This window comes from Papaver somniferum, chromosome 7 (assembly GCF_003573695.1).
Source record: "Papaver somniferum cultivar HN1 chromosome 7, ASM357369v1, whole genome shotgun sequence".
In the NCBI taxonomy this organism is placed as follows: domain Eukaryota; kingdom Viridiplantae; phylum Streptophyta; class Magnoliopsida; order Ranunculales; family Papaveraceae; genus Papaver; species Papaver somniferum.
In genome coordinates this window covers 46,101,571-46,115,528 of record NC_039364.1, presented here as the reverse complement: position 1 = coordinate 46,115,528, position 13,958 = coordinate 46,101,571, and the positions used below count along the sequence as shown (strand labels likewise).

The window sequence follows — 13,958 nt, the reverse complement described above, 5'->3', positions numbered from 1 at the left end:
CCAATTGAAGATGAAGGTGTAGAAACTGAAAATCAACCACCAATTGAACCAGAAATTGAACCAATTGCATCTCGAACTCCGGAAATGAGGATAAGAAAGCAAGTTTTACAAACCCAATCTCCTATTTGCTGTTTTTCATCGATTAAATGACGGTTACAGTGTTGGGTTTGGCTCAAAATTGAGTTGCGTTTTTAGCCGAACTGTTCTTCACAAAAGCTTCCTGTAAGTGTATATGAACAGTTCGGCATGAAATTTCAAGCCGAACCTAGTCACAGATAGAGATGCATAGGGGTTCGACGTATTCGATAATCATAATATGTGCTGAACCTAGCACATTTACGAGGTTCGGCTATTACGATATTCTCAATATGTGTCGAACCAATAACAATATTTTAACCCAAAAAATAATAAATTGATGTTCGGCTCATACGATTTTCGAAATATAAGCCGAACCAGTAATTATTTTTTTTCCGAGCTATTCAGGATGTTGTTCGGCTTACTATGAAACTTTCATATAAGCCGAACTAGTGTCTAGCAAAAGGGTTGGAATTGAAAATTATAGGTTCGGCGCATGCAGTAAACAGATTCAGTGAGCCGAACCTCAATCTGTTTCGCCGAACCATGATCCAAAAAATCATCTAAACAACCTTTATAATTCTGAAAATTATCTTAATCACTAAACAAAATATTTAATCACTAATCAATATTACTAACACTAATACGTAAAGGGCAGATTTGTCATTAAATTTTTTTTGGGTTAAGGGGTAATCTGATTTTGCTATTTCACAACTTTTTTTGTCTTTGTGCAGTATGCCTAGGAAGATTTCAGTATGCCCAAAATCAGGGTTCTTTTCGACTACCACTAACTTTGAACATTATGTAAATATTGTAACATAATTAAGGTTGTGTAAAAATAGCCATATATGGGGCAAACTAAAAGCATAACATAGTTAATCGTCAGAAACTACATCATTTATGTCCGCATCAAACGCAGTAAGCTCGGACAGTGTTTCTTCAAAGAACCATCTTCTCTATGAAACTGATATATCAACAACAAAAGACAGTTAGCAATCAAAGATAGCTGTTATGGTGAGAGAGAAGCTCTGTGGATGGGGGCAACTGAGTTAACTTCCAAGTCCCGTGTCTCCTTCTCCTTCATCTTCTTTCTCCATTGATCTCCCTGTTCTTTTAGCGTTTTGCTCGTGCTCTTTGCAGTGGTTGTGTTTGGTCCTTGCATTTCAGTCTTTGTTTAATTTGGTCTCAGTCTTTTAGATAAAAAGAGTTTAAATCACCGTTTTTCATTTTCATTGTTTTTCTCTCCTTGTTTATTTCAGTTTTCCCTTGTTTCTTGGGTGTTCACCTGTAATGCTGGTCATCTCAATCTAGTTTTCCCTGGGCCGGCTCCTTGGTACTCGAGTTTTCTACTCTGCCTTAAGAAGCTAGCTTTTCTCTAACTAGTGAGAACTTGTGAGAGTGAGAGACACGGCGCATATAGTCATTACTGCATGGGAGACAATAACAAGGAGCCGGCCCAGCTAGTGCATTCAAGATTGAAATAGGAGTATAGTTCACGACGGGTGATCGAGACATGCATGGTGATATTTCCGCCATCATGTTAATGGAATTGACTCAAAATATCCATCAGTGTAGTTGAGCTGAGATATCAACATCTCATTATTAAGTTTGGAATAAGGCCATATTGATTATATCAGTGGAACTAGAGAATAGGAAGTCTTAAGTCTTCCCATTGGACTAGCAAAGTCATCACAGAAGCATTGACTTGGGAATTCCCTGTTGAAACCAACCTTTAGATTTTATTCAGTGGAATTTTCACATTAAACAAAAACCATCCAAGTTAGTATTTATCTCTGGCTCTGCTTTCAGTTCATTTCAACACCATTGCCAATGTCTACACCAGGAGAGTAAGCTCTCTCCCTTAATTATATGTTATGTATCATATCATATGTTATGTATCCTTGTGTTAGTAGTTTTGGTTCCATTGTGAACTACTCCTGCTTTCTAGTTCATTGTCATTTTTATAGTTTATCATCATTGTTTTCTGTTTCTTGGAACTACTTAATTATAGATATGCTAAATTGCTAATTATAGAAAAGTACCATGAATTTACCTTGAGATATTCAGATTCTTGATATCAAGAATTTGTTTCATTGATCTTGTTTCAGATATTATAGATCCCTGCCACCAGTGTGCAAAGTTTATGGAGTATTCTGCTTCATGACCGCTGCAGCTTATCATCTCCAACTTTATGATCCTTGGGTCATATTATCGTTAGACTACGGGCTTGTTTTAAAACGTTTTCAGGTACTTCATGGATGCCTCTTAGCTTACATGCATTTACCTGCTTCGTTCGTATTTTTATCACTTCAAATTTTCCAGATATATGTGATCCAATTATAAAACCAACCCAAGTAGAAAAAAAGAGTCTCAACATTGAATTGAATTTTTTTCTGACTACAAGTTTTGCGTACTTGTTTTAACAATGCAGATATGGATCGAGGCTAGTTTCCATTTTCTTCTTCCTTGGTCCATTCTCAGTCGGGTTTGCGTTTCGTCTTATAATGCTGTAAGAAAACCCGCTCTTTTCAACATACTTTTTGGTCCTGTACTCCATTTTGAATTAGTGCTTGTTTCATTCTCATTCTTTAAAGAGATAGCTTGAGCTTGCGACTAATACTTTGTCATTGGATTTCATAGAGCAAGATATGGAGTTCAATTAGAGAAAGGACCGTTTGACAAGAGAACGGCTGATTTTCTGTGGATGATGATCATTGGCGCTTTTTCACTTTTGGTAAATAGTAAATAATGGCAACTGCAAGATGAAACTTAGCTTATATAAAGACAACTCTCTTTATTGATGTTTAGAAAATATCTCAAAACTAAACACAACCTCTAATCTTGCTCATATGATCAAACCACAACTTTGGTGATCATATATATAGAACTAGAACTTCTTTTTCTAATCATATTTCCTTATTACATTATTCCCTTTTCTTAGAACTAGTTGACTTCTAATTCTCTTAGGTTTACAGCAATTTCTTAATCTTGTCCTAACCAGCTTGTTAGTGACTTCTATATTGAAGTTTAACCAACAGTAAATACTATCAAAGCAGTTTAGATTTCCAATTCTATGGATCCAGTAAGTTTCTTTGCTGAAATTTAACAACAATGCTTTCTTTTGCCTTGATCTGCATTTACTAGATAATTGCTGCAGTTCCAATGTTATGGTCTCCCTTCATGGCGGTTTCTTTGGTTTTCATGCTTCTCTATGTGTGGAGTCGTGAGTTTCCAAATGCGCAAATCAACATATATGGCGTTGTGAGACTGAAGGTACTTGTTGTTTTGAGATTATGCAAATGCAAATGCTTCTTTACTCGGAATATACAACTTTTGGATAGATTCCAGGTTTTAAATTTTCCTTAGCAACCCAATTCACATCTTAGTTTCATGTTACAAAATGTGGTATGTTTGCGGAAATGAAGTTTTGTTGTGTGCATACAGGGATTCTATCTTCCTTGGGCGATGCTTGCTTTGGATTTGATCTTTGGAGCTCCTCTGATGCCAGATATCCTCGGAATTATTGCCGGCCATTTATATTACTTCTTGACAGTGCTTTATCCTCTCTCTGCAGGAAGAAACATATTGAAGACTCCACTTTGGGTGTATCCTTTCTGTTATAATGTTACTCTAGTTAACTAGATTCTTAAAGTTAATCTTTCCCGATAGCGCAAACCATATGAAAACGACTAATCATTCTTTCACAAGTTCGTTAAAGATGTCTAGATGACCGAAGGTTTCAATCACGTTTCCTGGTGTAATAATAAAACTGTCAGTACATATTTTGAAATGTTTATTATGCCATAGATGTAAGTAACGTAGAGACTGATACAGTGGAGTTGTTTTCGCCTTAACATCTTAATTTGCAGTCATAAGTTGGTGGTATTTTGGGGAAAGGGAACTCAAATAAACAGTCCAGTTCAACCTAACCCATCCGCGGGGATTGCCTTTCGCGGAAGCGGTCGAAGTCTCGGAGGAAATTATGCTGTACATCATGAATTGTATAAGCTTTTTTATGTATTATCCATTTATCCTTCTCTTTAGATGATGTTGTTTTCTAAGAAATTTGGCGAACTGAAAGACATTGAAAATACAAGAATATTCTAATTTCTATCTAAATTGTGTTGTAACTAAGTATTTAATTTGTTTTCAGGGTAAAAAAATGTAGGATTATGTAAGAAGAGGTAATCAGTTAAGCTATCGCGTGAAAATCTGAGATCTTTCAAAACAAAATTTACAAACTTGCATACAAACTCTTCCGTGTTTCAAAAGGTGAAATGCAGGAGCTCGGAGTAATTAAAAATAATAACTGGAGAATGAATTCTAGACTAGAATTATGGCAGTTTAGAAATATTAGAAATGCTAGACAAACTTTCCAGGCAAAGTACAATGGGCGGAATGAAAGGCTAAGCGCCAAAGCCATAAGGGAAAAAAACGGTTTAGTCCAAAAACGCGTCAAAAAGTACGGATTAGTCCATTCCGAGTTAACTAGGTACAATTTAGTCCAAAAATTGTCTAAAATATAGAAAATACATAAATAACCTTCCCGATTTACAATTTAATCCAAATATTTACAGTTTAATCCAAAATGACTCATGATGATGTCAACAACCTTAAATAATATAAAAATAACTTAAAAACAATTTATCTTTTGAACCATTCGTCCAAAATTCAAAAACTTTATATATAGAGTACCCATATAACTATATAATTTTCAGATTTTAAAAGTTTTAATTTTCGCTTCATTATTTGACGTGTACAAAAAAGTATACATGCACAAATTTTGCCGTCATTTGTGAACAACATCACCACTTTGTCTTTATCTACAAAACATGTTGGTCATTCATATCCAGACCTACTTTTTCATCGGAATTACACTGGTCCTCCAATATGACACCCCTGCAAAACATGCATGAAACATTTTATTCATAATCACACACAATTTTACTTTTTTGTGGAAGATACACTGGTGCATCAATATGTGCAGCGCTGCAAAACATGCATAAAGTCGATTATTCATAAGCACACCCTAACCTCCTTCATGGGAATTTCATGGGTATACCAATATATACACTCCTCCAATCATGCATAAAATTGTTCATTCATAACCATACACAACCTACTTTTTCATGGGAATCACACAAATGCACATTTACACCCCTAGAAGACATTCATCGATAAAATTGACCATTCATACCCACACACCGATCTATATTTCATGGAAACTACACTGGTGCACATATATGTATACACCATACAATAAATAGAACAAATCAACTATATTCGCCTACAAACAAATCTATTTCATTGGATTTACACAGGTGCACTAGTATGAACACACCTATCCGTATTGTAAAAACATAACATGAAAATTCAGATGGATTTGAACCATCAACCTCCACAAACATTGTGATAGGCTTGGGTGCTCGCTCTACCATTCTGAGCTTGTGACTCCCTAAATTAGATGCATAAAGCGAAAAACAATTGATGTCAAAGGTGCATTGCTCTACCACAATGGATAAAATGAATGTAATGGGTCTGAAATCCTATATATACCCAACTGTAATGCATCGCAAACATTAGCGCCTCTAATCATGAACTAATACATTTGGTGTTGCAAACCCTATATATACATCTAAATTTAATAATACAAATAAGTGCAACAGAGTTCACCTCCAAAAGATGCGGTGAAGCCTCCATTCATTTTCATGTAAATTCCTAGCAAATCAATTCTTGGAACGGAGGTTATCAGCACATCCATTCACCAAAATAAAAAAAAATGGACATGACCAATAGGTGTACAATTATGCACACATTAGCGATCGAAAGGTGTACAACTATGTTACTACTCGTGCAGTAATGTTACTACTCATTCCTAAATTACAATTCATACCCTAAGGTTAATGCTCATACCGATGCTTCTATCCATTGTGGCCCTTCAGTGCCATCTAGCGCGTAGGCAGCGATAGTGCCATCAATCAAAAGTTGTTTTAGAGCACAATCGTCCAGCAACCAAATTCGATAAGAAGACCACATCATATAACTGGTGTACAATTATGTACACACTAAAAATCAACAAGTGTACAACTATGTACACACTACCAATCAACATGTGTACAATTATATATTCAAATTAAGAATGAATATGTGTATAACTATGTGACCGAGGTCTCATCAACAAGGAAACAACCATTTGAGTATCCACAAAATAATGCAAGCGAATACACTATGAGGAATCTCCATAACCAACTATGTGTCATTTTCTAACATGTGCACAACTTCGTACACCCTAGTTACGATAAAAAAGATGAAGAAGATGAACTCATCTAAATCAATGATTTTCCATGTCGCTTGTTGCATATCTTGAGTAATGCACGCAGCTTTCTCTTTACCAATCCTTAGCTACAATAATTATCACCCAGATTAAAATCTTCAACATCACTCTTAGAAACAAAATCATGTAAGAACTATTCAAAATCTTAAAAAGGTAAAAAGAACCTCGGCTATTACAGCTCATGGTTTCAGTCCTAAATGCACCACCAATGCTAAAACTAGTGTCAGCAGATTACCTTTCTTACCTGGAATACAAAAATCCAAGTGCATATCAAGTATCAGCAACTAACGAAGTTAGCGAATTGGAGAAAATACAAACTATCAGCCTTCAAAGATTGATATCAGATCCTGATAGGGATGCTTCAGGGATCTCGCTAGTACAGAATTCAAGTAACCTTGCAAGATTGCAAAAGAGATCAAATACAATGCCCCATTTCTTTGTTGCAACTCCATCACCTACAAAACACAGCTTTGTCTATAAGCTACACAAGATATGGAATCGATGTAAAAAAAATATAGTGCTTATAAGTGAGACAAGACAATGGTGTACAACTATGTACACATCTACAAAATACCGAAAATAGCTAGAACTGACTCATCCACGTTTATTAATTTTCTTATCAAATAAGTTAACAAATTCGAGCAGCTAAGACGTTAACGGTGTCTGAATCCTTGCAATCGTAAAATGTTAATATCTAAAAATGAGGCACGGCAATGGTATACACATCTACAAAATAGCTAGAACTGATTCATTTAGAAAATCCAGAAAATAACTACAAAATCCATAAAACCTAAAAAAACTGATGTCAAAGTGCATCAAAGTATAATATAGTTTTGCACCATTAGTATGTGTACAACCATGTACACCTGCAAATTCAAGTGTACAACTTTGTAGACATAAACAACCAACATGTGTACAACTATGTACACGCTAACAATTAACATGTATATAATAACTATGTACATATTAATATGTTCATTTCACTGTGTCAAATGATACTACTGCTAGTGTTGAATTACAAGGATCTAGGGAAAAAGATGTTACATTCCAAGGAGTAAGGAATCAAATTTATTTAATGGCTAGTGGTCTGTTACATTACTAGCTCTGAAGTTCGGTACTGCGTGTATGAGTTGCATTGGGTCAATTTTCACTACATATAAAGCGGAGCTATACACCGTTTACGCAATAAAAATATTATCCCTTTTCCAGAATTTGGGCTGTCCACAAAATCGGAAAACTCTTTTTTGCAAATAAGTCAACAAAATTTTAGACACATCTACAAACAAATACATCCAATATCACTAATTTTCTACCATGTCTAACACCATTAAGCCAATCGACTAGCACAATTTGACAGAACTACATAGGTAGGGAAACTACCACAATCTATTAAATAGAATTGATATTTTTTTCAGTGTTTATTCTCCCTAAACAAACTGAGTAGAGCTATTTTTTACAAAATTCATAAACCTATTCAAACTGTTAATAGTCAGACTAACATGGCTCAGACAACTAAAACTATAACACCAACAAAAGATAAGGTGAATTCACTTACCGAGCAACAATGCACAACTGATGTTGTCAGTCCCATGTAAAGTTACTGCCCACATTATACATGGAAAATTGGGCTTGAACTAGACCCGTAGAATACAAATAAGCAAATGGAAATCATAGGATATGTCATAGTTAGTATACACCACAAAAATTCAAATATGACTATATATATCAAAATCCTTTATGTGAGATCCACTGGGAGGACAATTTTCTTATGGCTAAAAATGTAGAGTTTTTCTACATTTTTTAGTCCAAGACAATGGCACTTAGTGCACATTCGGTTAATAACTACATCTTTAGCAAAACATAATAAATTGTAACTCTTGCAGTATTTTAAGCTCCAATGCTCTACTTACTGTTGGAGACCTCCTTGCGCTCTCAACAGTCTTTAATAGATTCTCCATAACACTATTATCATAGAGCTTTGCCTCGTGGCCAGGGAGTCCAGTAGTTTTAATTGTAATCCACCACGGACATTACTGTGGCTTAACATCACAATGACAAAAACACCAGCAATAAACTATCCACATTTTCATTGGATACACTCACAATTGAAGTAGTGGCCTTATGTGGAAGGATGAGCCATTCACAATTTTAAATAGGAGAAAGATGTTGTCAACATGGACATGGTACTAGCGTTGAACTAAACAGCATCCACATTTATGAAAGGAAGTAATGGTAAAGAAACTAAAAAAAAAAAAATTACCCTCATGGAGGACGATTCCAACATATCTTCTTGAATTTCTCGGCGAATTTCTCCGCACCATGATGACCACCAATCTCTTCATCAGGTACTGAACAGTTCGAATCGGTTAAAAACCAGACCCATTCAATCACCTAATCGCTTCGAGATACTGCAATCAAACACATTTCATATCATGTGAACCTCTCGCGTAGATATCACCGAATTCATCAACATTCACATCGAATGGAAAATGATTCCACTTATGATGTTCAGCTGGTACAACATCTGTGTGTGAATTCAAAAGGATTGAAGAAAGATTTTGATTCTTACCGGTTCATTTGAGAAGAACCAAAGGTTTACCATTGACAAATTCTAGGGTTTCGTATTCTAAGTTTAGGGATTTGGAGAAAATGAATTCTGGTGATTCGTAAAATTTGGATTTGGATGAGCAGTGTTGATTTAATGGTATTGTTGGAATGAAGAGATGATTTCTGGTGATGATTCGACTGGTATTATGTCTAAGGAGAGGAAGATAGTGAAGCCGATGGAGATGGTATTTTCGACATTATAAAATATGAATTTGGACTAAATTGTTAGAAAATGGATTAACCCGTTCTAAAATCTAGGAATTACGAATAGGTACCATTATAGTGTTCTTAGTTAGTGGCAGGTCCACCCATTAAAGCCCACTAATCAGAGATCCATAATTAAAAGAAAACATGAAAATGAACCAAATTTTTTAAGCCCAGGTCCTGCACACGTGTGGGATATACCACGCGCATTTTTAAAATTCCCAAAATACCCTTATGTATATAAAAGCAGGGTAACTAAATTTCATTTCACTTTTTTGTTTTCATTTTAATTTCTCATATCCAAACCGGGAGAGCTGCTAGAAGAGAATTTTTTTCTTAGGTTTTCATCGCCGAATGCGAGAATTATTTCGATTTTGTTTGATTAACCGAGATTTAGTTAGTTTTAATGTTGTTTTATTTTATTTTAAGCTATTAAGATCTTGATTTTCACTGTAATGAAGAAATTCAATTGAGATACGTACATGAAGTTGTTGCTACCTACAAATCAAGATAATCAACAAAGAATCAGTCAAGGTATGTGGTGTATATTTTATTCTTAGGTTGATTATTCAATTCATCTCAATCTGTTGTTGGAGATCATTATAGATCTTAGTTTTTATTTATTGATGGTAGTACACATAAATCTTAGTTTTAGGTTTATTTTTGTTTTGGTTTGTTTTTTTATGAATCTTGATCGTAATTACTCAATTTTTTGGTTAGATTATGGTGTTTTTAACATATTTGAACTATCGCTTTGATTATCTTGTTGTTTTCGCTTCTTTATTTTATCAAATTCGTGCTTGTCTGTTGTTTCAGGGGTATTATCCAGCAGTACATATGTTGCATACTGATACAAATTGCTTTTGATTCTGTTTTATTTTTAGTTTTATCTTATCACTTGTTGTTGTTCGATCGATAAGTACATATCTTCGATACTGAAATAAGACTCTCTCGATTCCGTTTTTTTGATAGATTCATTACATATGGTTGTTTTTTAGTTCATGAATTAGCAGTACATATGTGTCATACTGATACAAACTGCTTTTGATTCTGTTTTATTTCTTAGTTTTACCACTTGTTGTTTGATCCATAGGTACATATATGCGTTACTGAAATAATACTCTCTCTATTATTATTTGTTTGTTCGTTGTTTTTTGTAAATGATGTGTATAATTTCTTTGATCAGCTTATGCAGTGGGTAAGCGTATTATATAGTTGATATAGAATCACTGAAATGTGGTTTTTAAGCGATTTTGTCCTGGAATCAAAATCAGCTAATGTTCCGGCAGGGGTCCTATGTTTTGTTGCAGATAAATCATATTGTATATACGATGCACTGCAGAAAAATCACAGTATATATACATTGCATTGCTGAACAATCATAACTTAAAAGCAGCACTCCAGATAAAATCGCAGTGCATAAACTATGTATTGACAAGTGGGTGAAGGCAAGTGCATAAAAGCAGTACATAAAAGCATCACTCCAGAGGAAAGGCAAGCTTGAAGTCAAAAATAATCTCTGAAGAGGTGAGAATCCCTCTTGTGACTTGCTAACTGAACAAAGAATCCTTAAATTTTATACAATTATTCATTACAGTTTAAGTTTATTGAGCAAGTGGTCACCATATAAATTGAGTGCATATTTGATGTATTGAGCATGATTATGAAAGATTGTATACGTTAAACTTTGTTAGCTGATATAGTTTTCTAGTGATAAGAAACTAGCAATGTCATTGGTTCTTAAATAATAAAACCACTATTGATATTGAAACTTTAGAAATGTTGGGGATTGGAAATTAATTTTAAATGCCCTTCCACCGAATTGTTGAGCATATTTGTTGTTACCATTTTTTCAAATGGACAGTACCTATGTTTTTGCTAAACCAAATTTAGACGGAACATATCATCTATTCTCTACTGAAAACCCAATTGTCACGTAGAAACATATAGATTTTCTTATCTAAAGGGCAGTTCTTATTTGACAAAGAACCAATTATGGAGCAGGAGAAGAATGGTTAGGTTGTGGATGGGTTTTCCACTAGCAAGGACCACTGCTATTTTGATACATGATTACAATACATATGCGAAATACTGAAATATGTATTGTATTTCTCATTTTTTACTGCATTCTCATGCATTTATAGTGTGTTTGATGGAGTGCGTAATGAGTGCACTGTATTTTCATTTTTTTTTATGTATTATGATGATGGAATGAACTAATACTCATTTATATCTGTTGTTCATCATGGTCGTGTTAATATTGTTATATTTTGGTCACATTTACAGGTTCAAAATATTTAGTTCTAATCCAAACACTAGGAAATTTTTAAGTATGCCATTTATGTTCTGCAGATTAACTAGTTTTGTTTTTAGTATAACATTTATGTACTTCAAATTCATAGTGTCTAACATACGTAGACTCATATATGTAAGCATAAACATGGGTTTTTAGTTAGTATGGAAGTTATGTACCGAAAATTCTGAGTCTTTTTCCGGTTTCTATTAGTGTTGCTTTTTAGTTTCTGAGAGTATATCATATATGTACTGTTATATTTTGCAGGTTTATTATCCTCTAGCATATGCTTAGTTTCTGAAGAAGACGTTACACTAGTTCCTGAAGAAGATGTTGCTTCTTGGTCCTCTTCAAATAAGGATAATCTCATGATGTTTGATTTCTTATGATAACACATTTTTGTTTGGATGAATACATGTTTATACATGTGCATGATAAAACTAAAGCTCATGAGGATCTGCATACTACAAGTCTTATTAATGCATGCATATAATTTCATCTTTTTAGCTTGATTATTTGAACCAATGATAAGTGGTTTAGTTCTTATATGTGCGGGTTAGAGAGTAGAAAGTTGATTGACTACTATTGTAGGTTTTATCTTGGTTGCAGCATGACTTGATGAGATAGAGAAACCCAAGTTGCATCTGACATGTAGTGGTCTCTAATACCACCAAAGTATGTCTCATTGGTCTCCATGTCTGCATATTGATACTCATTTTTATCTGCTGTTCATCATGGCTGTGTCAATATTGTTAGGTTTTGGTCACATTTACAGGTTCAAGATGTCTAGTTCTAATCTAAACACTAGGAACTTTTTGAATATACCATTTATGTTCTGCAAATTCACATTTACAGGTTCAAGAGTTTAACGCACATAGACTCATATATGTAAGTATAAGCATGGTTTTTTAATCAGTATGTAAGTTATGTACTGAACATTCTGAGTTTTTTTTTTTTTTTCGGTTTCAATTAGTGTAGATTTTTAGTTTCTGAGGGTATATCATATATGCACTGTTATATTTGCTTTAGTAGCTGAATTTTACATGAAATAATGCTCTGGTGTTGGTTGTTGTCCATGAAAGGCAATCGATGCTGCTAAACAAGTTAAACCGGGATTTGGGAAGAGCAATTTCATTGTTCTGGGAACTATAGAAGGGTAACTTGTGAAAATTATGGAGGAAAGCCTTGCATACCTGGAGTTAAAAGTGAATGAAAGTGTTTTCAGTCATTATTTTTCTTTCAGTGCATCAATTATGCACTCACTTTCTCAGTATGTATCAGATGTACTGATTTTTTGGTTGTATGTGAAGTACTTGAAATTAGTATGTAATAAACCAACACGCCTTGGTTTTTGCTCAAGCTTATGTAATTTTTTATTTATTTCTTTTCATTGCATCTATTGCTAATTTTGAAGTTTCCATTGTACACTTTTTTTGGTAGTACAACCAATATACATTTTTATTTTTTTTGCAGTACAACCAATATATACTGAATTTAAACTTTTTTGTAGTACAATCAATACATACTCTATTCTTTTTGAGTAGAACAAATACTAACTGAATTTAAACCAGTACATGTAATTATAGACTTAAACTAATTAAAGCAGTGCAACAGATATACACTGAAATTTATCACACTCATACATTGAGTGATCACTATAAATTAATGCTCAGATGTAAATTTATTTGAGTTTTAACTGTGTTTTTTATAACCAATATACATTGTAGTATTTTTTTCATAGTACAACTAATATACACTGCTAGTATTGAGCACCTTTACTTCCATAAGAATGTGGCTTTACTTCCATAAGCGTCCAATGCTTGAAGGGAGGTCCGTGAATGACGATGCTTTGTCTATCTTTTGTAATTGCGCATCACTCAAAGTATATCCACTCAATCTCATGTTGGCTACTAAAATATGTAAGTCTTTGAGTCCATATCTATACAACTTCGTACCAGGTTTTGGCACAACCTTCCCTACAAAAATTTAGTTAATTTTATTTCAGTGTAGCATTTATGCACCGCACAATCATCATGTCTGAAACACAATCATATATGGAAGCATAAACAATGTTACTTAAACACAATCATATATGGAAACATAAACACATTCATCAGTATTGGCCTTATGTACTGCATACCCAAGATCATTATCTCATAAACCAACATAATGATTTTATAGTACAAAAGCATTGTTATACCTCAGTACAACATATATGTATTGGTATGCAGTGAAAAGAAGAAAGAAAAAACACACACCTCATGTCACTTTTGATTGTTATTCAACAGTTTTTGAGTTATGTGTACTGAAAAATCTACATGCAAGAAACACAAACAATCTTATATAGAAGCATAATCAATGTTACATAATCAGTACTGGCCTTATGTACTGCATACTCATATGCCTAAAACACCCAAAATCACATGTGAAAGCATAATAATGGTT

General features: G+C 34.0%; 1 long non-coding RNA gene and 1 pseudogene across 3 annotated transcripts; one reads left to right on the top strand and one right to left on the bottom strand.

The window, feature by feature from the left end:
* Nucleotides 1-1,812: 1,812 nt before the first annotated feature.
* LOC113292621 lies at nt 1,813-3,937 on the top strand (annotated as a pseudogene).
* Nucleotides 3,938-4,779: 842 nt separating this feature from the next.
* LOC113297182 lies at nt 4,780-9,206 on the bottom strand. 3 transcript variants are annotated; one of them, XR_003333361.1, is made up of 4 exons: nt 8,979-9,206; nt 8,670-8,817; nt 6,645-6,864; nt 4,780-6,477 (listed from the first exon to the last, which is right to left on the bottom strand). It is a non-coding gene; the product is annotated as an uncharacterized LOC113297182 (long non-coding RNA). The 3 variants fall into 3 exon arrangements; XR_003333359.1 differs by having other exon boundaries at nt 8,670-9,206; XR_003333360.1 differs by having other exon boundaries at nt 6,654-6,864; nt 8,670-9,206.
* Between the last annotated feature and the right edge of the window lie 4,752 nt (nt 9,207-13,958).